The 27,774-nt window shown below is 43.4% G+C and overlaps 1 long non-coding RNA gene across 4 annotated transcripts in view; it reads left to right on the top strand.

The window, feature by feature from the left end:
- Positions 1-27,774, top strand: part of LOC135320591 (uncharacterized) — a 120,283-nt gene that overhangs the window by 10,999 nt on the left and 81,510 nt on the right. For all 4 annotated transcript variants that reach the window (XR_010379794.1, XR_010379795.1, XR_010379796.1 and 1 more), the window contains 3 exons: positions 1,017-1,196; positions 20,758-20,982; positions 27,640-27,763. This is a non-coding gene — a long non-coding RNA (uncharacterized LOC135320591). The remainder of the gene's footprint in view (positions 1-1,016; positions 1,197-20,757; positions 20,983-27,639; positions 27,764-27,774) is intronic.

Raw genomic sequence — 27,774 nt, 5'->3', positions numbered from 1 at the left:
ATAGTATTTTACATACTGTAGAATAAGTAAGATATGTTCTTAAAATCAGTTTCTAGGTTTTTTTTGGGGGGGTTACATTTTTAAATGTGGCAACTGGGAAACTTTCTTTACAAGGCTGTCATTTCATTCCTGTTGGACAGCATGTCCTGGGACAGTCTCATCCCTTTGCTTATAGATGTCATGCTGAATCCTGAGACGCAGAATGAGGTGCTGGTTGAGCTGTGGGTGGAGCCAGAGTCTCCTGCCTCACAGGTCCAGCACCTGCACGGCTCAGGAACTCTCTCCCTGCCTGACATACACCATGCCAATTTAGGACAACAGAAACACTGCCAGGGGCTTCCAAATGAGCTCCTTACGCAGGGAAAGGCGTGTCACGGAGCATGGGGCACAGCAGGGAAAGATTCGTCCTCTCTTTGTCCCTGTGATTAGGTCAACGGACCCACTTTGCCTTGGAAGTGCAGACGAGCTTTTCTGGGCTGCCTACCCCCCCATATTCTGCTCTGTTTCCCTGTGTATCTATCGAGATGTCCCTCGGGAAGAAGAAGGTGAGATGCCTTTGCCGAGAGGTGGTCCACCTTTGCTGGGAAGAGTGTGGGAATCTGTGCCACCCCGACCTACGGCCTCGGGCCTTGAGTCTGGAGAGGGCTCATGGCGGTCCCACAGGTGACGGTCGGAGGGCCTGGCACATGCTGTCGGGCCTGATGTGGAGGAGGGTTTCTGCGATTCTCTGTGAGTCTAAAATCAGATTCTACTTTCTGGTTGTTGGTAAGTTGGAGGAGAAGATGCCAGAGAATTGATAAAAAGAAAGTCCAGACCAGTCCTGTGAGTGACAGGCACAGGGGACCCGAGTCCCACCTGCTTGTGGTGCCTGGCGGTCTCTGCATGAATTTTCAATTCCTCCCCGGACATACCTCTATATCTTAAGGAAGGGGCGAGGCTTGTCGTGGCCATGACCTGTACTTGTCCTCACAGGGCCCCGTGATCTACATGGCTTTCTCCCCTTCTGCTTCTTGTAGATGAGCTGGCAGATGTAGTGGCCTGGGCAAAGCTGAGGACACAGATGCCAGCACCGTGCCACTCCCAGGCTGGCTCCATTCCCGTCACCTGTCACCTCCTGCTGAGTCCCCAGGCGTCAGTCAATGTCGGTACATCGGTGCAACGTAAGCAGGGACCAACATCTCCCCCTGGACAAAATGGTGGGTGAGCAGTGGAAGCCTGGAGCCCTGCCCCAGCCCCCTGACCAGTGCCACCTCTTTTGTCACAGGAGGCACTGGTGACATGTTTGCTCAGCAACTGCTTGGCTCTGAGTCTGCAGACCCACCAGAGAATACCAGCTTGTTTTTGCCTTTTGAAGTGTGTCCTTGGGATTTGGCGGAGTAGCTGGTTGTGTGCTTAGCCCATAGTGGTTGACACTGTCACCATTGTTTACCCAGATTCTTGTGTACCAGGCATGGCTCCCGGCATCAAAATACAGTAGCGCATTAAACCTCCCTCCTGGTGGGTCTGTCTGTTTTGGTACCGTAAGGGCTCAGCCAGCATCTGAACGTCAGTGAGATAACGCGGCCAGTGAGCTCGGGTCAAGTAAGTTCTCCTCCAGTCACTTTTACTCCATTGTTTGTTTTACTATTACACAGTCATTAATTTTTTAAACAATGCTTTGGTGCAGGAACAGAGCCTAATTCTCTCCTGTTACTCTTGGTGGGAGTGAGTAAAATTGTCCAGCTTGAAATGCGAACACATTTTGTAGCTCAAAATCTGTTTACACGCATCTAGGTGAAGTTTAGGTTTGGGGCGCTGACCACGTTGTGGTCCCCCGGCAGCGCCTCTCGCCTCAGGCCCCTGCCTTCCCTGGAACAATAGGTGAGGGTGGGTCTCACCGTCCCCTCGTCCCTGTCCTCACCAAACTCACGTAAATTCTTGTAATTGCTGTCAGTTATTTTTGTTCTCATGTGTTTCTAATTTTCGCTGTTCCTCTTTTCCTTTTTCTATTTCCCTTTCTATCTTGTACCGCCCTGTGAGCATGTTGTTGCGTCTGAAAAGTGGACTGTGCACACCCTGCATTGGAAATAGCGAGATTGTCCTCCGTGCTGTCCCCATCGCTTTAAAAAGCAAAAACCTTAACAGTTGCCTTGATCCATATATTATCCTAGTCATCTTTTTATTTTCTAGATTTTTGGAATTTTTGCTTTGTTAGCACATCACCCACTGTTGTTTGATACCTGTTAAAATCCTTGCTTTGAGGAACCAGTTTGGTCCTCCTTATGTTTGGTGACAAATGCGCCCTTATTAAATTTCATTGTTTTGAAGAAGTGAGATGTGAATTGATTTAGGCGGCTGCTGAGGGATTTTTTTCAAGGATTATTTAAACTTGGAATGTCAAAATCTGCAGCATCTTCCTTGATTCTGGCTTTTCGACAAACGTGCTTGGCACGCGGTTCAGGGCTGTCGCTGTGTGACGTGCGTGACGGAGCTTCCTGGCCGGCGGTCACTGGTGAGAAAGTGGCAGTCTCGGGGGTGAGCAGCTGCAGGGGATGCTGTTGGAAGAAGCAGTCACCGGTTTTTTGTTTTTTGTTTTTTCATTCACCTTCCCGGTGCCATTTAACTTACTTTGCCTTCATAGAGAGGCAGGAGCGGGTCTAAACTCCATGCCACTCTTATTTTCCCTTTACGAGGCTGGTTTTTCTGAGTATCAGAACAACATGGCCTTCTCCTAAGTAGCTGGCTCACTTGGATCTGGTGGACACAGGGACCGCTAAAGGGGACCGTAGCTTCCTCTCTGCTCCATCCGGTGGGCATTCAGAGCCGGGTCTGTGGTTTGCTTCAGCAGCCATGCAGTCCTCCCTGCACCAGCCTTTACTATTAACCCATGATGGCAGTAAATAGCTGACTCCGTGTCTGTTGCAGCTGACGTCCACCACTCACGGCCGTGTCGTTAGTTTGCGGTAGTGAGTCTCCAACACCCTAGTCAGCTGTGAAGTGACCTTGCATTCTCACCCACACCCTGGTTCATCTCACCCGGGGGAAGGGTTTGGCCACCACCGTCATGCTGGCCATGAGACCTTGTTTCACCTTTCATGCCCTGGTCCAATTGTGGACACTTCATCCTTCACTGACTTGGTCTCGCTTGAGACAGGCCAGACATTCTGAAAGAGCCCATCAAATTCTGGGGGGGAACAGAACACAAGAATCGCAAGTAGGAGTCTATGCTCTCTGGGTTGGCAAATGCAGGCTGGGATCTGTGAAGGCTGGGCTGTGCCCTTCACAGGCCTTTCCCGTGGCTCCCGAGAGCCCAGGGGTCGGAGTGAGAACAGCCTTGCCTGGGTTCCCCCATCTTCATCTGCTCACTGGCAGGTGTGTCTGCTAACTAGGAACTCCCCCAAACCTCGGGCCCTTCAAAGTTCAGACCACAGGAGAACCTTGAGTCCCTTCTCCTGGGCCTCCTTTGTGAGAATCCAGTGCCTTCTGTGGTGACCAGAGGCAGGAGATGCCTCCCACTCCAGGGAGCTCTCTTCGGAGGACTGTGACGCACTGCACCTTGCTGTCAGCTTGTGAGGTTCCATCCGTGGTCCTTGCAGAACCAGACTTGAGTTTGGCTTAGCAATAGAAATGACAAGACTGATTCCAGGGCAGGGCCGGGGGGAGGAACAGGGGAAATTGAATGTGACCTCAAACACCTAGGTGGGTTCTGGGTCTGTTACTAAAATCGGGAGCCTGGGAGGTACCTGCCAGCAATCGAACTCTAGAGTAAATGGTGGACATGAGGCATTTTTAAGATTCCATTTGTCATCCAAGTTAGGACTTCAAAGAGGCACTCGGGTCTATGGCCCCGGGGCTCAGGTGAAGGAGCAGGACCACAGATACACGTTGGGAGTCGTCATTCTTAGCTGGTGTTCACAGCCGTGCAGGTGGATGAGCTCATCTCGAGAGGTGCAGACTGAGGCTGAGGCGGGTCAGGGCTGTGCCTGGGTTGGAGGAAAGCCCAGACCATGCAGCTTTGGCGTGTCACTCAGTGGCGTTTGGGATTTTCAGAGCAATGGCATTTATCCTTAAGGGTCTTGGGGGTGGGCAGGGCCACCCAGGAAGAAATCTGAATGGAGGGTTGTGGCCACGCGTGCGCGTCTGGGGATGAAGCAGAGGCTGCATGTTCCAGGAGGGGAACCTCTTCGGAAGCTGGAGTCGGAGTGGGGAGTGTTGAGAATATAGTCACACTCACCTGTGAGGGAGGGACAGAGGCCTAGGGAGTCTCCACCCTAGCGGACTCTCTTTCCCACGAACAAAAGGCCAGCGGACAGAAGATTTGAGGTGAGAAGGAGCCAAAGTGGAGAATGGTGGTTGGACAGTTCTGGAATTGTCTCCCTGCAAAAAGGAGTTAAAAAAACCCAGACTCTTAAGAACATTGATAGTGACGTTGGAGGACATAGTTCTTTTTCTGGCCTCCTAAGGGTAAGACATGTATCCGGGGATACACAGAAGAATCGGGCAGTCTGGTCCGGGGCTTGACCCTTACCAGGGGGAACAGGGCAAGTTTAAAGGGGGAGAAGGGCAGCGGAGGGAAGCTAGTCAGGCCCCGTGTCAGGTAGCAGTCGGCCTCACTACTTGCGTGTTGCATTCACATCCGTGCCTCCCAGGTGGGCGGTGGCAGCACCCTTTTGCAGATTGGGAAGCCTTCTCAGAGGGGTTAAGGAATTGGTCCATTTCGAGGCTAGTAAATGCTGTAGCAGGATTCAAGCAGGGCCTTGTCAGACTTCAAGGGCATGTTCTGTCTACTAATTCCGGTACCTCCATGTTGTACCTGGATTGGTGAATTGGGTCAGTATTGGAGCCTTTCACAAAAAGTACGATTTAAGTGCCTCAGGACTCTTTCCCAAATCTCAGTGTTCTTTAATTGTTCAGAAGCACCACAGTGCTTTTCGCCCCACAGAGGTAAGGTCTTACTCTTTTGACGATGACGTGGTTGCAAATGACGTACAGGTGCAAAACCAGACTTAGCAGCTTCTGAAGGGAAACTCTCCAGTTCTCCCTTGATAGGCTTTCTTCCACGGGATGTAACCTGCTGCACCGTAGGTCTGAGCTTTCCGTATGGAGTGAGGGTTTGATATCCAAAGTTAGCAAATAAGGGTCAGATGGAGAAATTCGACGTTAACAATTTATTTTGGGGTTTCATTAGACAAGATGCACTATCGCTTAATGGCCCATGTAACGTAAGTAATTGAGTACAGAACATTGCATTCCTTACTTTCTAATGAGAGCTGTCTTGCAACGTAAGGTTGTCTGCTTTGGAACTTCAGCTCAGCCATTAGGGCACCTGTCAATGTGTTGGTGTGATTGTATTTACACAGTGCATATAATCTGGGCTTCCTCAGCCCCAAACACTCCAGTGCAGAATCATAGGCTGTAGCCATCACTTAGTTACACAAATACTTCTACAACTATATGATACAAAAAAAAAAAAAAGAGAGAGGGAGATAGAGATTGCCTTTATCAAAGTTCCTTTGATTTTAACTGCAAACTGTTGTTGAGCAGCTCTGGTTTCCTTTGGATATGAATATGTACATTTCTTTGCATGTAACTTGGATTTTAGACTAGAACACCAACCTCTTGCTTTCCATGAGCCACAAAAATCATAGCCAAATGACATACGTATTAAACAATTTATTCTTTTCTTCTGAGACAGAATCCTTGAATCTGGGACTTGGGCTGTGATTTTGCTTTTTGCTCTTCCCACCCCTCTTATCGTCCCACTCCTTTTTCCCACGTGGCCTCCAAGAGTTCATGGTCTCAGAGGAGCAGGTGGACAAACACCAGTTGGTCGCCAAGCAGTCCTGCTTTAGAGGGAGCCCAGCCAAGAGCTAAAGGACATCATCAGAGAGGGCTTCCTTGAAGAAATGGGCTCTACATTCAGTTATGAGGACAGAGTAAGAGTCAGCCAGGAGAAGGAATCAAGAGGGTGACTCAGGTTGCAGGAGCAGCCCGGGTAGAGGCCTGGAGGCTTGTGGGGTGGGGACTCGGGGAGAGTGAACTGTGTGGTCCAGGGTGGAGGGTGCCCCTGCTTGGGAGGACACTGGAGTGGGCCTAGGGATGGAGGGCTTAGGAGGAGCTTGGTTTTTTACTAGAATTGACACAGAAGAGGCAGTGAATGGTGTCAGCAGAAATTGACCCTCAGGAGAGGTACTCCTGGTTTTGCTTCTGATGTTCTACAGAAAGAAGGGGTCGGGGTGGGCGAGAGCAGCTCTGCCCGTCCCTTTGAGACCCACCCCTTCATTCATTTATTCATAACACATGCAATTCTGAGTGTCCAGGGGAGAGAGGGTGGACTCACAGTAGTAAGCAAAATGTATTGCTTCTTGAGAGCTTAGCAGAGTCAGAAGTTGTCTTAGCGTAGAATGTTCTAGGAACACAGCAGGGGCACCTATCCCAAAGTGCAGAGTTTCGAGGGAAGGAAGGCTTCCTTGACAAACCGTCAAAATGAGCCTGGAGGCAAGTGGGAATTAGCAGAAGGTCAGGGGGCACCTGAGGTCATTGGGGACCTGGGTACTGAGGTGAGGCTGGGCGAGCAGGGTCGGGGGTGGGGCTAGAACTCTACCAGGGAGCCTCTGAAGGGTTTGAAGTGGGGGTGACTTAATCAAATTTGTGCTTTGGGAAGGCTGTCCTGGCTGTGTGTGTGTGTGTGTGTGTGTGTGTGTGTGTGTGTGAAGCAGGGAAGAGGGGGAAAGTGCCACCAACTGGGAGGGACATTAGAAGACCATTGACAGGCTTGGGGGCCACCAGTGGGAGAGGGGCGTCGGGGCTGCTTGGGGACGGCAGGGGCAGTGTGGATGCCGGATTTCCTCATGGGGAGAGCTTATTAACGGGGACCCCCTAGCGGCACCTTGTGGCTGGAAGAAAACGGATGCAACCAGGTGGACTTTTCTCTTCTTCCCTGCATTGTGTGATGATCTTAGCTCAGCCAACATTTGGAAGAGAAGAGCTAAGTTTCAGGGTAGCACAGGACATTGTTGAGCTCGTTCGAGAGAGATATGATAGGATTTAGTCTTGTGTTGAGATCTGCATGTTCACTTAGCTAGAAACGTCCCGTCTTTTGGATTTCCATAGGGGTATTTATTCTTGATAAAGATTGCTTTCTTGGTGAGAGGAAATTTAATACAGCTGCTGTGTTTCTCAAAAAAAATCTTATCTTTTAAGAAATTTAATATTCAAAAAATAGCAAAATTTAAAAATGATAAAGTAAGGCTTTGGTGTAGTTTCTTTGGTTTCTGAGTTAATGTAGAGTTAGAGCCTTTGCATTACTTAAATAGCACATCCTTGTCAGTATTTAAAGAGCTGTTAGTGAGCGCCCCAGGCCCCATTTCTCAAAGCATCATTAAATCTTGCTCTGAAATAGTGAAGTCATAAATGTCTTGTTGGCAGAAGCCAAATAGTTGGTTTATAATTTGCAGCATAGCACCCTTTATAAAATAATAATAGGTTCAAAATTAAGAAAGTGGAAAATAATTGATTTTTTTAAAGCTGAAACATAATCTTTCTTGTGTTAATGTTGCAACTGGAAATTTCGAAAAGAAAAATCCTACTGTAATATCATCTACGTGGAATACATATATGTCTATCACGTTTGCAATGTAACTGCGCAGTGGTTTTTGAAGTCAGGACCATTCCAGCTGAGTTACTGGCAGTGATGGTTGCTGTTTTTCAATGGAAGACCCTAAATTTGCCTACTTAGCTTTATTCTTTTCTTTTCTGTTCTCTCTCTCTCTTTTTTTTTTTTTTTTTTGTAGTGAGAGGGCTCAGTAGTGCTTTGCCAGCATGATTTTGGGGCAATTTGGGGGCAGATATCGTGCACAAGCAGTGAGATATTTCCATGCATTTTATTTTCGGACATCACCATGGAACATGTGGGGGTTTGTGCCTGCAGGCCGGGATGCTGCATGACTCCCTGGTCCATCACCTTTATGTCTTGGACCTGCTCCAGTCAGTGAATGACTTTCTGTGTCTTGGAGGTAAGGTGATCTGATGCAGATGATCAGATGTGTAACTAAGTATTGTTACTTGAAATAGAAAACCTATCAAAAATGGCTCTAAAATACAGGATGAGGGAGGAGAATTGGCTGAGCTGCTTGCATGGGGAATATTCTCAGGTGACTCCCTCATTGTGTCTCCTGTCACTCGCCCCCCAGCCCTGCACGGCAGTCATCGTGAAGCAAGCATGCACTTTCTCAGAAACGCGCTGAATTTCCTTGTGCCTCTGTTTGTTGGCTTTTTTTTTTTGAAAGCACATCTTGCCCTTTGCTTAAATGCCATCCCTGCCTAGTCACCTCATACACTCATTCTTCTGGAGCTCGTCCATACATAGCTGCTGAATGGATGAACAGAATGTAGTATCTCCATGTAGTGGAACATTATTCAGACGTAAAAGTGAATAAAAAAGAAAAAATAAATAAAGGGGAATATGAAAAATGCCACCTGCTCTGGGAAGTCCACACTGACTGCTCAACCCGCACTTTTCCCTTTGAAACCCAATCACTTATGCTCCTCTCTACTCTTTTTGATAGTACTTACCACCTTCTAATAAACTTTAACACTTTCAAAAAAAAAAAAAGAGAGATGCTGATACCACTTCAACCTGGACGAGCCTTGATAACAGCACGTTAAGTGAAAGGAACCAGACACAAACGGCCACATATTGTTGAATTCAGTGATCTGAAATGCCCAGAATAGGCACATGCAGAGGCAGAGGGCAGGTGATGGTTGCAAGGGGTTGGGTGGAGGGGGGTTGGGGAGTGATTGCTAGTGGCAGGGGTGTTCTTCTAGGATGATGAAGTGTTCTGGAAATAGATGGTGGTGAGGGCTGCACAACCGTGAGTGTGCAGAAGACTGCTGAGCGCTGTCTCTGGGAGTGCCTGTGGTTGGGGGCGGCTTTATTTTGTTCTCATCCGTGAAGAGTCATCTTGTGCTGAGGCCATTCTACTCCTATGAGTGGTGAGGGTCAGAGACTTTGCAGAGTCATGTGTTATTTTCCCACATGCTGAGTGTAGGCAAAAAAGGTTTAAGCCTGAGAAAGTGCTCCATCTGCAGAAACGTCTTTTAGTTTTGCATGGTGTAAAATTCTTGAGAGCTTTTTAATCGTTGAGGACAGCCTGTGGGTGGGAAACAGCCCGTGAATCCTGGGTGAGTCCCGGAAGAGCTGCTCTTCCCTCCCTGACACGGGTGGGGATTTCACCCCCGTTCAGGCAGTGAAGGGCCCAGACCCGAGAGCGGAGTTGACAGTCGTGAATATTTACATGTATCCGCTGCTTCATCTTGGATATTAATTTCAAGCTGAGTCAGTATGTGGCGGCAGCCTCATCCTACGTCAGGAATCTATAGTATCTGCTCTTTGAGGTGAAGACCTGACAGACTTGATTATTTAACAGTCTCCCTTGAATTGATATGTCAGATTCCTTTGTCAATAATAGAACAGCAGAATTATAGACGTCCTTTATTGCCGATGTGACCTGGAGCAGGTTTAGTCTCTGTGCCTCAGTGGCCTTATCTTCGGTTGGGGAAGATGATAACAGTGCTTCCCTCAGAGGGTCTGGTGAGGGGGGAGTGAGAAGCAGAAAGGGAGGACTTACACGTGATGCTCATGAATGACCGAATTTAGTGCTCCCAGCCTGGTGAGGCCTCAGGGGCAGAGATGGCAGAACAGACTATTCGTAGCCGGAGCTCGATCCGTGTTGGCAGCTGTTATGATCAGGATCACCCCTGTGGGTTATCAGGCAGTTTTAAGACATGGTAATATGAATTCATGAATAATGTTAAAAGATTAGACAACTCAGATCCGGTTTACATAGTTCTCAAGATTTCCTGTGAGAAATGGATAATTTTTTCCCCATCTTAAATCTGAGTTGATTCTCTAAAAAAGTTCTGCATTCCTCCACCTTTTTGAGTTAATTCTCCATTTCTTAAAAAAAAAGTTTTTAAATGGAGTTACTGGTGTCTGAACTGAGGGCCGCATGCATGCTGAGCACATACTCTCTCAAGTGAGGTATAATCTCCCCCCTGATTTTTTTTAAACTTTACTTTCTTTGTATGCAGAGGTTAGTGACCTCTAATTCTTTTTCTGGAGACTTGTCCATGAACCTGTAAATCTATAATTAGTGGACAAAATTTGATTTATTAAAAAAATCAATGGAACATTCTGCAATCCATTCAAAAGGAAATGCTCATTGACATAAAATGTTTCTCCTTTATGGTGATTTCTAATTTTTGGTCTGCCTTAACTTATTAAAAGTAATCCTCATCATCATAATGACCAAGCTTGCTCTGAGTGGACACTTACCTAAGGCTAAAATGCTTTCCTCATGTTTTAATTCATAGCAGGTGTTTAAGGGTAGGTATCAGTGTCTCCTTTTCTGCAGCTGAGGGGTTGAGAGATGGGGCAGCTTGTCCCAAATCTCACGCAGCTGGCGCTGGCAGGCTCAGGGCTGGAACCCAGGCTGCACAGGATGCATTCTCAATGGCTCCTCTGATCAGCCCCAAGTTGAGTGGTTTCCCGAACTCCTGTGAGTCCATAAATGAACGATTTTAGCGATCTCAGCTTCATGAAGCCTTCAAAGGAGAGACACCAGTGAGAATGTTAGACAGAGTGGCATAAATTAAAATTGTACATTTTCACAAATGTTGCTTTCTCAGGCAATGAGTTAAAAACTTTATATTTTTTTATTTTAGTGCTCTGTAAACACTAAAATCAAAACATTAAAAATGATTATAGTGCAAAATTGGAGTGGGCTTTGAAAGTCCAACCATTGCTAATGATGTTGCTTGTTTTTCTCTAGTGGTGCTTATTGACAGAAAAATTTACAAAGACTGAATTAGTTCTATGTAGTCTTAGTATGGAGGAAAGTTTTGTCAGTGAATATTGTAAGTAAAATCTTTACTCTTTTCTTTCCTGATGATGAATATGTAAGTTGTTTTCATGGCTTAAGTACATTTCCTCATTTGTGAAATTTGAGTGATGCCCTTTACCTTGTTTGACTGTGAGAGGTGGACGCCTTGTATATGAAGCACCCAAGAGCTGCTTATAAAAATATGCTGTCACAAGGACAGATAGTTTAGAAGGATCAACTCTGAATACTAAAGAGGGTGGCTTGTTTCTGATGCATATTCAATATGCATATTTATGAATATATGAATATGGCTAAAAGTAACAAGGATTCAGGGTTTTGTGTGTGTGTGTGCAGTATGAAGTTTTAATGAAATCTTTATCATTCTAGTGAGACAGGGACTAGTTAAATCACCTTAAGCAGACGGCCTTGAATATTATTTACACAGAATGTGTGTTGTTACAACTCAGAATTCATGTTGCCGTGTAACCATCCACTCAGACATTTAAATTCGTAGGAATCAGACCAGAACCATTAAGTTTAGAAAAATCTACATTGATCACTTTCAGGGAATAAGCTTCTCTCTTTTGTGATTAAAGAAAATTTTGATTTATTTTTCTGCACTCTTAATAGGTTTTAAAATATCAAAACATTGATTTGACATGTCACTTTTTTTAATAGAATAAAGCTCATGCTGTTTTAATGTGCAAATAAATGTTTTTGAATTTCAATACACTTGTATGCTTTCCTGGCTCTTTGAGAAGTATTTTGCAAGATACCTAGATTAATTACTGTTGGAAAAATACAGACGTGACTTTTATGAATATAGGCCTAGTACAGATCTGTTGGTTTTTGCTACAGTGCAAGACATGAGGCCTAGGAGAGATTTGCTGCTGATTGCCAGGAGGACAGATCCCAGATCTCAGTCTCCCCTCCTGTAAAATGAAGTGGCTGGACTTGATTGTTTCCTCTACTAAGAAGTTTCCATGAGCCTGTGTCTTTTGTTTATATTCAGGAGTATTAGCAATGTCAGATTAAATACTGAATACACCTCCCTTCCCCGAAGCAAAGTGCACTATGTGCTACATAAGATTTAATTATCTGATTCTTCTTTCTGATCCAACAGGCAATTTTTGTGTTGCATCTTTCCCAGCAACCTGGAAGGTGTTTTTAGCCATAGGTGGTGCTGTTGCACCTTCTAACAGTCTTAATATTCCTTTTGCAAAAGAAGGTTTAACAAATGTTATTTTGTTTTGATTCCGTTGCTTAGTGCTTCAGAATAGCACAATGTCCATTATGTCTGTCTACCTGGAAAAATTATTCTGCTTATGTCTTAGACTTATTCTGTCATCTCGCTGTGAACATTTCAGACTTGCTGTGCAAACAATGGCAAAATGGGTCTTTTCTTCCAGTGTTAGCAACCAGTGAGCCGGAATTTTATAAAGCAGCTAAGAGCGGCCTCTGGAGCACCTTAAAGCTGAAAAGTGTACTGAGTTCCCTGAGTATTGACCCAGCAGCTGTGTATCATTTGTTGGGAGGTGATTTTGTACATATAAGAAGGGGTGTAGTTTTTTGTCTTGGGTTTGCGTGCACGTGCTGCCACTGAGCCACGTGAGCCTGAGTCAGTTTGCTCTGAGTTATTCCCTCGTCTGTGAGATGGGGACGCTCGTATCTGCTTTGCAGAATTGTGAGAATTAGAAATTATGTAAAGTGTTTAGCACAGTGGGAATGTCAAAGGGCTCATAAAGTTTAGCTCCTGTTTTGTATGAAGCCATCATTTTACAGTCTTTGGCAGTTACTAAGAAACAGGAAAATAAGAAAAGCTGGTTTTATGCTGAAAGATATTTGAGGAGGTTCCATAGTTCCTATACCCATAATTTAGCATCAGCAGGGTCAGGACAGTTACACAGTCGCCTTGAACCAATGTTAAGCCACAGAATTTTTTGTTACTTCATATATATTGGGGCTTAAGGGGAACCAATACCTATACACATGTTTTCTCCAGCAGCCAACTGAGAGATGACACAGAAGAACAGGCAGGCGATAAATTTCTCCTGTATTACTGATGAAGCCACGTTCTCCATGAACTTCAGGGCTGTGGGAAAATGCGTGTCATGATACTGTGCCCCAGAACTAGAGACTCATGCAGTCCCAGTTAGCTCTGGGCCACAGTGAGCCTTCCCTTAAGAGGATCTGCCCCATCATGCACAGGGCTGCCCTGCCATGGAGCTGAGCATCCCGGGTACTTCCAAATGGTGGCCAACACTGGAGGGAAAGGAAAGGTTTCATATGCCCTGCTTGTCGATCCGGACTCACACCTCAATCTGTTAGTGTGAGGAGGGCTAGGCGTTGTCCAGGGGTCAGGGGTGTGAAGGGAAAAACACTCTCCATGGACCAGATTGTGGAGGAGGCATCCCTTCCCTCAGTTTAAACAGGTGGTGGGATGCAACAAAAGGGTGCTCCCCAAGAGTTTATAAGAGGGGAAATAATGGTTTCCTTTGGGACTCAGACTAGCCATGAAACAGAGAAGATGATTAGAAGGGAGATTTGTAAATCACTTTCTTATTAAATTCACATTTGTTGAGCACCAAAAATGTGCTACATTCTTTTCTGAGCGTTTTACAGAAATGAATCCTTCAATCTTCACAACAAGTGAGTAAGGAAGGTTTGATAGTTATCCCAGGTTTACAATGTGGAAATTGAGGCACGGAGAGAGTAAGTAAGTTGGCCAAAGTCACAGAGCTAGTAAGTGACAGAGCTGGTATTTAAACCCTGGCTGTCTGGTTTCCAGGCTCCCAGGGATGGGCTTTGGGTGTTTAGAGGTATCTGCATCCCTGGATCTCTGTACCTCTGTGCATCACTTAGCCCAGAAAGGACAGGGAAAGGAGAGATACACAGGTGCTCACAGTCGGGTCTCAGCCACAGTCCACGGACAGTGCACTGTGATTGGCGTTAAATGTCTTCTGGGCAGCAGATCTTTTCGTATAACAGAAATTTAGTCCATTGAGTTAATCTAGAAACCCTTCCTGCTCTGCTTCTGTCCACTCTTGTCATGTGACTGCCTGCCTGTGATTGGGCTATTGAGGAGAATCTGTACTCATGGTTGAACTCTGATATTTCAGTCTGGTTTGTAGTTTGACATCTCCTGTTACATTAATAAATTCAATTTCTGGTTTCTTTGCATCAGTCTCTCATGAGTTTGGTTAATTTGAAACCAGTCCATGGGAGCCCAGGGGTGCTGACGGTATATTTTCTGAGCACGTTGTGGCACTTCTACCTGTGCGGACCTGCGTGGAAGATTTCTGCACAGCAATGACCCAGGCACTCAGCTATAAACGCTGGGCGTGCTTGCTGTTAGATAGTACATTATTCCCAAAACAGGGACCTGGCTTATCTGGTGGTCTGCTTTGTAATGAAGATATCTAAAGAATTTATCTTGTTCCCCTCTCCCCATGTCTCCCCTAAAGGTAAACTAAGCCTTTTTACTCATTGCGGATTCTACAATCTCTGCCTCATCCCATCTTTCACGAAGTTCCTCCTTACTATCACACAACTGTTAAAGACTATTTCCTTTGATTATACACAATAAATATGGGAGCATTTGAGAGGTTCTTGGAGTTGGCTCCCTAATCCCTCTCGCTTTCTTTCCTTTTTCCACAGTCTTGAGTAATTCATTCCATGTTGGTAAGACTTTTGCCAGCCAGAACCCACAGTTACAGGTGAGAAGGATGCAGACTTTATCTCTCCTACCCGAGGGAGAGAGAGAAAAGAATTGAGGTCTGCTCCCCCGTGGTCCCTTTCTGCCCCAGGGCCACTCATGTTCACCTGCAGCCTTCTGACCTCTGCTCAGAAGGCCTCTGTCCCAGGACTGACTGCAGCCTTTTCTTCCCTTGTCTATATTTCCTGTGCCTTTCAGAAGTTGTTCTCTTCTCTGCAATTCAACCCTGGCAGATGTGATGTTGGTCAGCGAGCTGGTGGGCAGTCATTTGGTGACTCCCAGGAGCCATGATGATTCCCCTGAGTCTCTCATTCGGGGTTACAAAACTGTCGAACACCGAAGGAAGCCCATTCACGTGAGGTCAACACAACATCACATCACTTTCATTTTGTTTTTGAATTTTCAGTGGAGAAAGTATTTGTAGGAAACTGTTCCAGATTTTCGGCCGCCTGCTTTCCTCACCATTATTTCCTTGTTGGCTCTGGCGCTTGTTTAAAGAACCAGGTTACTTCTCTGGTCATTTGTAGCAGCTGGGCTTGCCGAATCCTTGATCTGCATTTGAAGCAGAATGCTTCTTCGTGATGTCAAACTGATTTTCCTTGTCATGTCTTAATAATTTGTGTACACTCATCAACTGTTTCAAGTGAAATGCTCTTTTCCAATTTCGGTTAACTCACATTTGCTGAACTCCTGCTTTCATGCTGAGGGCAGTTTCTTCTTCCTGTAATAAAATTTAGCAATTTGCATTTACTATGGGAAGGTAACTGGCTGGAGGTGCTTTTGTTCTTACCAGTTTTAATAACAATTCACCCATTAAAATGTACGGCGGTTTTTACTCTATGCCCAGAATTGTTCATCCCAGTCAATCTTAGAAAATTTTCATACCCCCAACAGGAAGCCCCTTACGCATATGCAGACATTCCCATCTTCCCCATCCTCCCACAGCCCCAGAAAGCCACTTTTCTCTCTCTGTGGATTTGCCTGTGCTGGAAATTTCATGTAAATCTAGTTACTTCATGTAAGTGGAACCATCTATTGTGACTGACTTCTTTCACACTGAGTAACGTTTTCAATATTTGTCCACGTTGTGGCCTGGGTCAGTACTCTATGCCTTGCTATTGCTGAATAATATTCCACTGTATGGCTGGGCCCCTCTGTTTACCCATTCATCACGTGATAGACATTTGTGTTGTTTCTGCTTTTTGGCTGTGATGAGTAATGGCGCCGTGAATATTCCTGTAGGAGTTTTTATATGAACATTTGTTTTCAGTTCTCTTACGTGTGTGCTCAGGAAGCAAAATTGCCTGGTCATTCAGAAACCAAATGTTCAACCCTCTAAGGACCTGCCAGGCGTTTTTCCAAAGTGGCCAGGCTGTGTTACATCCTCACCAGCAACGGCTGCGACCTCTGCATCTTCTGTGTCCTCATTAGTGCTTGTTACTCTTTTTTTGATTATAACCTATTGTAGTGAGTGTGAAGCGGTTTCTCCTAGTGGTTTTGACTTGATTTCCCTTACAGCTAATGATATTGAACATCGTTTCTTCGTGCTTATTGGCCATTTGTTTATTTTCCTTGAAAAATATTTTTCAGATCCTCTATTCATTTTTTAATTGAGTTGCCTTTTTATTGTTGAGTTGTAGGAGGTCCTTTTTTTTTTTTATAGATACAAATTCCTTATCAGATAAATGATTTGAAAAAATTTTCTCCTGTGTGTTGTTTTTTCACTTTCTGTATGGTGTCATTTGAAGCAAAGTTTTTAATTTTGATGAACTCCAATTTATCTCTGTTTTCTTTTTTCCTTGTGCTTTTGTGGTAATATTTAATATCTGAGGTATTTTATTTAACCTTTTATATATAAAATAACTTAATTATTAGGACCGTTCTAGGAGACGGGTGCTGTTGTTGTCCCCAGTCTATGGATAGGAGACTGAGATTCAGAAAATTTCACTGACATATCAGTGTCAAAGCTACACAGTGCTGTTGGAATTCAGACCCTCATGTTTGTCCCAAGTATCTGTGATCCTCACCACCATGCTCCACTCCTTCCTGGAACCGTTAATGAAAAAGCCTTTACTTTTTTGATTTCTTGTTAATTTTTGTTTTTCTCATTGGGGCCTCATCTCCTCATTTCCTTAAAGAGATCAGTGTAGGTTTATTTTAGGTCTCTTGTAGGCAGAAGCATTGCTATCAGTTAACTTCTATATTACTCACTCCACAGTGATGGCTGTTGCTAGTTGACCTAATGAAGTCTTGCTTTAGTCTTTCCTTCTCATGACACTAACAACAGAGTCATGACTTACAGAATGCTTAAAGAAGAAAGTACTTGATTGATTTTATTTTGCTAACCAATCAAACCAATCAAATAAATACCTGGTGTTGAAACATACGGTAAGCCCTCCAGAATAGGGTCACTGTCTTCCTTGTGTTGCATTTGTTTGGTCACAGTGTCTGGATAGTGCCTTGCTGTCCAGCAGTTTTGTTAGGATACGGTGCTTGTGAATCATTCTAAGGACAGAATTTTGACAACAGACTGTGTTGTTCATTTCACGGGGGAAAAGTTAATATAGAAATACTGCTCAGATCTATTTTAAAATTAAGTTTGGAAATTTGAGAAGAGTTCAAGAAACCATACAAAGATCTTTTTCACTAATTTTAGATCTATCTTAGACAAATTATGGTTACATAGCAGAGTAACTTATCAAGTAGATTTGACAAGAGGAGTGTATTATTGATTATTTGTTTTAGTTGAAATATTCTACCTGGGATAAAATATTCAGTGCCCATAAATGAACAAATATGTTTGTGTTTCTATGCAACATGGGAGTAGACTTCATATGTTTCTATATAATATATATGACTGTGTGTTTTAATCTGTCTGTCAGTGTTTTTATAGTTTTTCAGCAATGTTGTAACTTTGCAATTCTTCTAAGAAAATCACCTCAGATTCTAGTGCAGTTTGTACTGTGTATGCTGTCTTATGCATGGGATTCCACTGTCCCCTTAGTGAGGAATTTCCTCTTCTATTGTGTTAGTATCAGAGTTAAAGGAACTGTGATTTCTAGGCCTTTGCTTTCCATGTGTTTGCACTTGGGTGTCAATCACAATTTTCCCTTTCTTGAGTTTTCATTGTTCAATTAGAATTTTTGAAAATAACTTAATTTGTTGCATCGGTCTCCCTAGAAACTTGATGTGTTTGTGCTTTTCAGTTTTCAATTAATGAAAAATGTAAATACACTCTTGTTTTTAAGTAGTCCTTTTTCACTAGATATTTGTTTACCTCTTTATAGTTAAAATATTTTTTTCCCAATGAGTGAATCGGTGTGTATATTTTAAAAGAAACCTTACTTTTTATTCTTTTTATTGTAACAGTTATATTCATTGTAGAGAATTTAGAAAATAAGGATAAACACAGTAATAACTTCACAATGGCCTCTAATCTCACCTGGAGATACAGTTGTAAGGATTGAAATTGAGAATTACAAGTCCTCTTAAATTGTTCTTCTTTTTAAAGTACGATTTGGTTACTGAGACCCTTGAATTCCCATATGAATTGTAGCAGCAGCTCGTCAGTTTCTGCAGAGGCGCCCGCTGGGATTGTGATCGAGACCATGTTGAATATACGGATCGCTTTGAGGAGCACTGCCATTCCAAGAGCTCTGACTTCTGATCCAGGAATATGCGTGGTGTGTCTGTCCAGTTATTTAGGTCTTCTTTAATTTTTTTTTCAACAATGCTTTGAGTTTACAGAGTTTTATTTTACTTTTTGTTTTTTGCCTTTATACTGAGGACAAGTGTGCAAGGTACCACAATCAGAAGTGTATTTGAGCCCCGCCACTTGCTGCCACAATGGTCGCTGCGCTCTTGCTTCACCCGCTCTACAATCTTGCACAGAATAGGACCTCAGTAACTCTCTCTCTCTCTTGAATGATTGTATGATTGTTGGATGATGCTTGAGAGTCCTTGTGATGATTTTATTTCCCCAGCCTTTCCCCACTTCTTTACTATGCCCTTTCTCTTCCTTTCCTCCAGCCTGGGTTTCAGTCTACCTGTGGCATTGATTTTTCTTGTCTGTAGACACTACCTTTAACTGGTTCACGATCATTTTACATGTGCGCTGTGGAAAATTGCTAGATGTCAAGAAAGAGCCAATCGATTGCATGCTAGTATTTTTAGAGTGTGTTACTGTTTTATCGATTGAAATTAAATCAGGCTGACCCCCTGAGCCCTCCCGTGAGCTGTTTTCGCCTTCCTACAGGTGATACTGCTCTGGTTGCTGAATGTGCCCTTTCCCCAGACTTGGTTTTGGAGTAAAGTCACCATCAGTGGAGCCCTCTCTTTAAAAGATGAAGAGAACATTTGCTCCTTCTCCCTGGTTGGGGACTTGGATGAGATGAGGTACCAGATAAAGAATGGAGCCCCACCTCATTCTAACACCCGCTCGTTCCATTCCTTTCTCCAGGGAAAAAGAGTACAATTCAACACTATAAACATTGATTGTGAGCTAATGAGATAGACAGGACAACCGATCATTTATTAAATATCCTTTCATGCCAGAAACAAATGTATTATACACACAAAAAGCACGCAAATCACGGTAGTAACGTGATTACACACGTGGGTCCGAGTTCGAGTCCTGCTCTGGAGTGACCAGTCCTGAGAGATGGAGAAATGTTAGGTCAGCTTAGCTTCTCCCGGACTTGTTTGCTGTCCTGCAAAGACGGGCTTGCTAGGCGTCCCTCCCCCTTAGAGGTGCTGTGGGGTGTAAATGGCGCGTGGGCAGCCCGAGCACAGCTGCTCATTCCTCGTAAGGGCAGGATAGCATCGCTTTTGTGATTACGGCTTTAAGACCGTCCCGTGTAGACTCTTAGTGCTCCGAAGGGATGCCTTGTGGTTTGGAGATGGGATTCTCACTTCTGTAAATACCCAAGGATTGTGTTATTGGGCCGTGCTGATTTGAATCTATTCTTTAGAAAGTACATATTGTAGATATATTTTTCAAGCATGCATGCTTTTTTCTTTTATTATTTATAGTTCTACCCTCTCTCTTGGTGTGACTTTTCATGGAATCCAGGAAACAGTCCTAAGCCACCTGCCTCTTCACACTTCTCCGTGGTGGTTTTCTTCCCTGACTAGAAGAGGGTTCTGCATAGGAAATTTTCTTTGTTCCCCTTTTCTTGGAGTCTCTCTGTCTGTCTGCCCATCTCTCACCTGTCCATCTGTCCATTTATCTACCCACTGAATCTTCTGACATGTTCCAAAAAGCATTTCAGGCAGCTTACAGAAGAACAGATACCAAATAAACAGGTGAGAAAATGGGGCCAAGTTCAGACAGTGAGGCTAGGAGGCAAGCCTGTGTGAGGGTTGCAGGCATGAGAGACACGCGTCTGCCCTGTGACTTATAAGATTGACAGCAACAGTGTGCCTGAGGCTCCCAGCAGACACAGGGAAACAGGGTTTGTGGGAGATGCTCACTGGCTGCGAAATAAATAAGTGGCTTAGGAGATGCCCAGCCTTTCCAGCTACTAAGGCTTAGGAGAATATTTTGAGTTTCTTCCAAAATCAGAATATTGCATCTTTTCTTTTTTCAGAGATCTATGTATAGTTTGTTACATTCTATACCTGGAAATTTCTCCAAAACTGCTTCCCACATGAGTCCCATGGCTCGGGAATGGGGTGGTTCTGCTCATTGACGGGGGTTGGCCAGAAACAGAAAATGACAGCCTCAAAGGAGCCTGGGATTTGTCAGTTATGTTTTGTCAGTATTGTAGAGTTCAAACTCTTTCACAGTATCTCTCCATCTGAGGCGGCAGAGTGCTCTCTTACCAGCATCAGGAGCTCAGGACCACAGGATGGTGCGGGCTGAATGCACTGCCGTCAAGACAGCTGTGCTAGTCACTGCAGGTGTGGTTCTTTTACATACGGCATTTCATGTTCTTTACTAGAATGTTTCAACAGGGAGTTAATTAACTGAGTCAATTCACATTTAATAAATATGATGCTTTTTTGAAAAGACAGTTATAGGCAGAATATAAGCTGTGAAGACTTTAAAAACGGTTTCATTACTGAAATTTCTGTAGGGAAGATACACAGTTTATCTTATTTATTCCTCTCTTTTAAAGTAACAAAGAAACAAGACAGAAAAGGCAGAGGATGGTTTCTGTTCTTCCTCTCCGCTTGCAGGTGCCCTCACCTCCAGTAGCATCCATCCAGACACCAGCACTGACACTGGCCGTGCTCAGAACTGCCTCAGACCTGAAGACACAACTGACAAATAGAAGGGGGCCACGCCCTGTTACAGCAGGTGCTCTCACTTTGTGGGTCCTTATGTAACTGCACGATGTTAATCAGGATCGCCCGTTCTACATTGTGTAGCGCTGCTGCGGTGTCTCCTAGTTACTTGTTTCTGTAAGTATTCATGTATTATTCCCCAATGCGTGGTACTACACACCTAAAAATGCTTTTTTCAGATGAAAAATAATTTGCATTTAATATAATAAGTCTGAAAAAAGGGGCAAAATATTCTATCCTGGTCCCGCTACTCAGAGATAATAATTAACAATTTAACATTTATTTTCTGTTCTTTTCGTCAGTGTGTATCAGCTCTGTCATAAAAACCAGTGAGCACTCTGTCCCTGTTTACTATGCGGAGATCTCCATTTTCCATTCGGCTTATTACATGTTTTTCTACAATATTCTATCTCCCCTGGCATGATTTTTAATGACCAGTGTAGCATTCTGTCTTAAGGAATGCATCGTCCATTTTACTTCGGACTTAAATAAACTTTTAAATTCCAAGTATACTTAACTGAAATACTGAAAAGAGAACTGTGGTGGTACAGGAAGGCCCCTAACTCCCTTCCCATTATTTCCTGAGAGTAAAAGCTGTGGAAAATTTGGTATATATATTTCATGACCTTTATGCATATGAGATACATATATATACACATATGAGAAATCAATGTATAGGTGTGTGTATATATGATTTATTTAAAAATGAGACCATACTATATGTTTTTCTGCAGCTCGCTTTATTCACTCAGGGGTATATCATAGACGTCCTCCCACTCCAGACTCACCCGGTCCTTTCAGATAGATTGGAGGGGTCTCCTGATGTGCGGGTGTCGTCTCTTGTCCACGGACACATTTGGTGGGAGAGTGCTGTGGACAAGGCCCTGGACCACGGCGAAACGCCGGCTCCCTCAGCGCCCGCAGCTCGCCTTGATTTACCGTAACATTGTCTTAATGGTGGACAGTTAAGTTTTCTCCACTTTCCACTGTCAGAAAGAATGTTTGACTTGCATCCTTCTTGTACAGACATTCCTGTGATCTTGTATGTATATTCCTTTAGTTAAGGCTTCCGGAAATTTAGTCCCTGGATGTGACACTTACATTCATCACAGACTCCTTTCAAGTGACTCTAGAAATTCCTTCTCCATTGGGGAATGAAAAAATGCACAATTACTTATGTAACCAATTCTCTATCGCTGGATATGATTTCACTTCAGTTTTTCTTCCCACCTTTGTAAACAGTGCTGTGTAAATGCCCTGATGGATACATCTGTTTGGACTGATTGTTTTTTTTCTAAAGGAAACGATTCCTGGAAGTGGAGTTGAGTCAGTGTGTATGTACGTTTTTCAGAGTTTACATATCCATTGATATGTCATCCTCTGAAAAAGTCGCTTATGATTTGTTCTCACACAGATGGACACTAACTAGAATATCTTAAAAATATTCGCCAATATGATAAGCAAAAGTGCTTTTTCATTGTTTTTGTTTGCATTTGATGACCAGTGAAGTTTTGAGCTTTTTCACTCATTAGCCTTTTGAATTTTTTAAAATGAATGATTCATTTTGTCCTTTGCAAACATTTAAGTGAGGGAGCTTCTTGTTGCTTTGTGACAGCTCTTTGTATGTTATGAAAATTTACTTCGTGACTTCATCAACATGTATCACAGAGCTTTTTCTTGTCATTTTTTCCTTTCATTTTGTTCAGAAAGTTTTTTATTCTTGTTGTGGCTCAAACTACTCTTAAGATAGTAAATGTCTTCCTTATGGGTTTTGTCTTTGACATTCTTAGAAATACTTCCTTATAATGGAATAAATCTCTTCTGTAGGTTTTTTTAATCTCTAAGGTGGTGATTGTAATAGTACTTGTTATAGTGAGGAGAAGTTGAGTTAATAAGAGCAAAGGGTTGTATTTGCTGTTATTAGTACTTTTTAATATTTACATCACTATGTGCAATTTATCTTGTGGTCATTATGACAGGAATAGAATTTATTCTTTCTAGGTGATTCTGATTGTCCCAGGACAATTATTGAATTCATACTTTTCTCTTTGATTTGAAATCCCACCTGTACAAAATAATTACATACACTAGAGTCTCTTTTTGAACTCATGGTTCCTTTCTGTCAATCTCCCTTCCTTACTCCAGCACCATATCTTACATATTGTAAAAATTTATTTAATCACTGGCAGTCTGATTTTTTTTTGATTCTTTTCTTCCATCCCAAATTTTCTTGTCTAGTATTATGACTTTATTATTCCTGAAGAGTTCCAAAATATTTTGTTCAAGTTAAAAAAAATCAGATTGGAATTTTCATGGGAGTTTTTAGTAAGTTTTGAACTATTCTTAGGAGAACTTACATCTTTACAGAACTGCTTTCCTCCATGCAATATGTTTATGTCTCTACATTCATACCTCTTACTTTAACACTCAGTATAGTCCTGAAGTTTCTCCATTTAGAACATGGGCATTATTTTTGAATTTGTTCCAGTTTATTGTTTATGTTTTTGTTAATTTTGTGAGAATTTTTTGCTATTATATATTTAAATGCTTAAAACTGACATTTAGAAAGGAAGATTCGGTTTGTCAATACTCAATTTGTAACTTGTCATTTAAAATTGTAAGTATTAAGCACTTGTTCCAGAATCCTTTCTTTTCTGTTTTTAAAAATTTGTTTCCAAGATTCTCAAAATGGTCATAGCTAAGTAGTAGTATAGGTGGGGAGACAGATGGAGAGAGGTAGTGTGGCTCATGTACAGACTGTGAGCAGTTTCATGGCTGCCTTTAGGCTGGAGAAGCCGCAGAAGAGCCCAGGTTAGCCCGGGGGTGGCTTTGTATGCACTTGAAAGCCAGCTTTCCTGCCTGTATGGTGAAGCCTGGTGGGCGTGGCAGGTAGATGATCAAGGTCCGATGGAGGTCATTGGCTGCACAGAGCGCTGTGTCTGTGAGAACTGTCTAACATTACCATGGGAAATGCTTGGCGCCAGTAACACTGCAGGGGAGCTGGGGAGCCTGTGTGTTAAGGATTTTCCAGTCCTGGGAGTGGGAAGAGCAGACTCTGCATTCAGATCTGAGTTTGAATTCATCCTCTTTAGTTTACTGGTCCTCTGACTTTTGTCAAGTTATACATCCTCTTTGAACTCCTGTTTTCTTGTCTCTCAAAACAGGAGAATTACGGCCTGCTGCTAGAGTGTTTGATCAGTGTAAATGATTTGTGTCTATAAGATGCCACGTACAGCCACAATCTCAGTGAGAAATGGGTTGTCGCCTCTTCTTCTGCAACTCAGTGCTCGATAAGACATCGGGGGAAAGCCAGTCCCTAATTTGTTGTGATGCAATGAGGAACAAAATTAACGTCTTGCCTTTCCCTAGCAGTATTCTTACTTCTTTGTTTCATTTACCTCTTTCCTCCTTTACTCTCCCCTTTCACCTCCTCCACCAAAAGAGACTGAGACTGTCTGAGAACACTAGATTCAAATTACTTTAAATGTTGGCTCATCCCCATGAAATTACAGTGACATTAAAAAAAATCTGTACACATCCCAGACGATTATATTTGATTTATACACACACACACACACACAATCAGGATGCCTCCCGTTTGCTGAAGGAGAAGGACCACTTTTTCTGAGTTTTCATTCACTGACCGTGAGAGGAAAGTCTCTTAAGCAGAAATTCACCTGGCTTCGTGCATGGTTTTTTAAATTGGATTTCTGCTTTGTGTCCATAGAAATATTCTCCTATTAGAAGAGGGGAAGTGGAGACATAGATATTCTGCTGAGATATTGGTGTCATCATATTTGAGTTGGAAAGGACTTATGACAGCATAGAGTTGTAACTTTTTATGGGTGAGAATCCATGGTAGTGTAACTTGGACAAGAACCCGGGTCTTCTGTCTTCGTGTCCACTTGGATGAAGAGGCAACTGGGTGGGGGATGGCAGGGATCCTTCTTGCTTGAGTTCCAGGGTCTTGCTAGTTTTCATTGTTCAGCTGCCTTTAGTTTATGTCCATGTGGCCTCTCATGGGAAGGTCACTATGTCCTGATAGATTGAGTTTCTAATCAGCAAAAAGGTCTGGACCCACTAATGGTTCCCAGAGATTTTCTGCTGACCTGCTGACACTTTATATACATGAGACCTAAGAAATTGCTGGATATAAAATCCTTGATGTTATCGTTTGCCCTCGAGTTCCATAGGAATGGAGTGCTGTCTCAGGCTGTCTAAGGCTAGATCTGAACAAATATAGGGTGATAGGCTGCGCAGCTGGACCCTCCCCAGTCTAGTGGGATTTCCACCTTAGTTTTTAGAATCAGGCAGATTAGTTCAAATCTTGCCTTTACCATTTATTAGCTTTGTGACCTTGAGGAAGTAACTTTACTTTTTTAGGGACCAATTTTCTTTATCTGTAAATAAGTTCAGTATTTATTTTAGGGTTTTTGTTTTAGAATTGAATGAAACAATTTCTTCATTTATTCCTAAAATACAGATCACATGGTTCTATGCTGGTGCCTTATTAGTTGATTACTAAGGGACTCAGCAGTGAGAATGTGGGTGAGGACCCCTGGATAATAGAGCTTATATTCCAGGATATGCTTGTAAAAGACTGGATTGCAGTGGATTTTTAGTAAATATCCACTCCATTCCTAATCCCCATTGATTGTGTATATATCTTTATACTAATATATGAACAATTTTTTATTGCAATTTAAGTCTCTGTAGTATTTAAAGTATGTAGCTATAACAAAAATACGTGAAATAAAATTATCTGACTTTTATTTTCTTTTCAATAAGCAAAACAAAATAAAATAGAAAAGAAAAGAAAAAGTTTTGAAGGAGTAGAAATAATTTTATTTCCGTGGAATCAACTCCCTATGTTAGGTTTTTCGGTTGTGTTCTTAAACAGCATATAAAATTGACAGGTTTTGTGTTCAGTGTTGATAGCTGGGTGAGTATAGTTTCTTTTTGTGGTTGTCTTTGATGAATTATTTGCACTAGATCATAAGTAATGTGCATGTTACATATTGGAAACGAGGAAACAGTGGAGACATACTACCTCCAATGCAGTCATTTTGTTACCGAGTCCAAACTCATTCTGCTCACCAAATGACAGGCCAATAAACCGGGAGATGAGGTGTTGGAGCAAGGAATAGTGACTTTATTTGCAAAGCTGGCAGATCCAGAAGATGGCAGACTGATGTCCTGGAGAATCATCTTCCACAAGTCAGAATTGAGTCTTCTTTTATACTAAAAAGGGGCAAGGTTTTGATTGGTTGTTGGAAACTTCTTGCTGTATGAATTGCTTGTCCTTTGAATCCGCTGTTCTTGCAGCTGTCCATGCGGATCAAATCATGTTGCCCCTGTGAAAACTCCAAAAAAAAATAACAAAGGTTATTCTCTATTTTGCAACTTGCCATCTCTACATAAGTGCAGATGAATTAGCATCCTTCAAGATCACGGCCAGGAGAAGAGGCTGTCCTGGATATTTCAGTCTAAAGGCAACTTTCTTTTACAAATGGTGCAGAGCTAGGAAGTCTGAGCCTAGAAAACAGGGCACAGGGTTAAAGCCAAAGGAACAGACCTAACATGGGGTCAAAATTGTTCTTTTCTATTACAATTCCCTTTTCTGCTTCATAGATAATTTTAGTAAGAAACATGAGCAATTTTGTATTTTTGCTTCTTAATAACCGATAAGTGGGCCAACTATATTTTTGTGAGCAGAGATGCTGTGCGGGCATAGGGGTCACAGCACACTCTTGTTGGGGGTGGCCGACCCTGAAACATGTCTGATGCCACGTGAGTGTTGGTGAGGGTCCCCCTAGCCAGCGGCACTCTTCAGGAAGTAGCATATGTGCTTTGACTTCTTGAGACCTCATTTTCGGCTGCAGGAAATTTTTTCAGATACTGCGATTGAAAAATCACTCCAGCTGGTGATAATTAGGGAAAAAAGGAAAAGGAAAAGTGTTTGGAGTAGAGTAGAAGAGAAGGACATAAGATCACGGAGCCTGAGTGCTTGGCAGCGGGGCCTCGGGAGAGAGGGGAGCAGAGGTGGGGAGGGGCCTGACCCCGGAACCAGCTCCTGCACCTGTCCCCGTGCCCAAGCCACGTAGCTTCCAATGGGCCTGGGACACCTCTCTGGGCTGGATGTCACCCTGTGCAGAACCTTGAAAATCGAATGTAAGGGGTGGGCAGCACTCACCTAGGGGGTCACTGTGGATTTCAGTCAAGTCCACAGTGCCTTTTCTGGTCATGTGCCTTCACTTGTCCTTTATCTCAGGATCTGAGGAGGAGGAGAAAGGAACTCAGGTAGAGATCCAGGAAGATATCCGACTGTGTTAAGAGAGGACAGACACAGTTACAAGGGGACCGAGGACACTTGCAGCAAAGTAAAATGACTTCACAACTATTGCTTCAGAGCTGCAGGTGTGAGAGAGCCTAAGCCTGTTTCAGAGTGCAGGGGACAAGTGGAAAGGAATGGCAAAATTTCCGCTGAAAATTGAAATTGTGTTAAATAGCCTGCTACTGTTGCTTGTATCACTTGAATGAATGCAGGCATATTTCTGTGGGCATTTATATGTTCACTCAACCCCACCAGCCACTCTTGCCCCCATCGGGGATGGGCTTTCTCAAGCACAGTTCACCTCCTGCTTCGGTGGGCCACGCTTCGGGTCCTCGCCTGGGGCCGGGCTGCTGCAGGGCACTGAGTCCCTGAGGCACGGCCTGTGATACACGACAGGAACATCTCTGCTATCGACTGAGGGCCTCCTTTTCCCCCTGCAGTGTAAGAATTCCGGTGACTGAGTTAGAAGCATGTTTCCAAGCTGTCCGTGTTCTCGGCATACAGAAGCGGAGCCTGGAAGCTTCCGAATTTCTCCAGAATGCAGTCTACATTCACCTTCGGCAGGTGAGTGTATG

Source organism: Camelus dromedarius, unplaced genomic scaffold (genome assembly GCF_036321535.1).
Source record: "Camelus dromedarius isolate mCamDro1 unplaced genomic scaffold, mCamDro1.pat HAP1_SCAFFOLD_161, whole genome shotgun sequence".
Classification (NCBI taxonomy): Eukaryota; Metazoa; Chordata; class Mammalia; order Artiodactyla; family Camelidae; genus Camelus; species Camelus dromedarius.
This window is presented reverse-complemented; position numbering and strand designations above follow the sequence as displayed.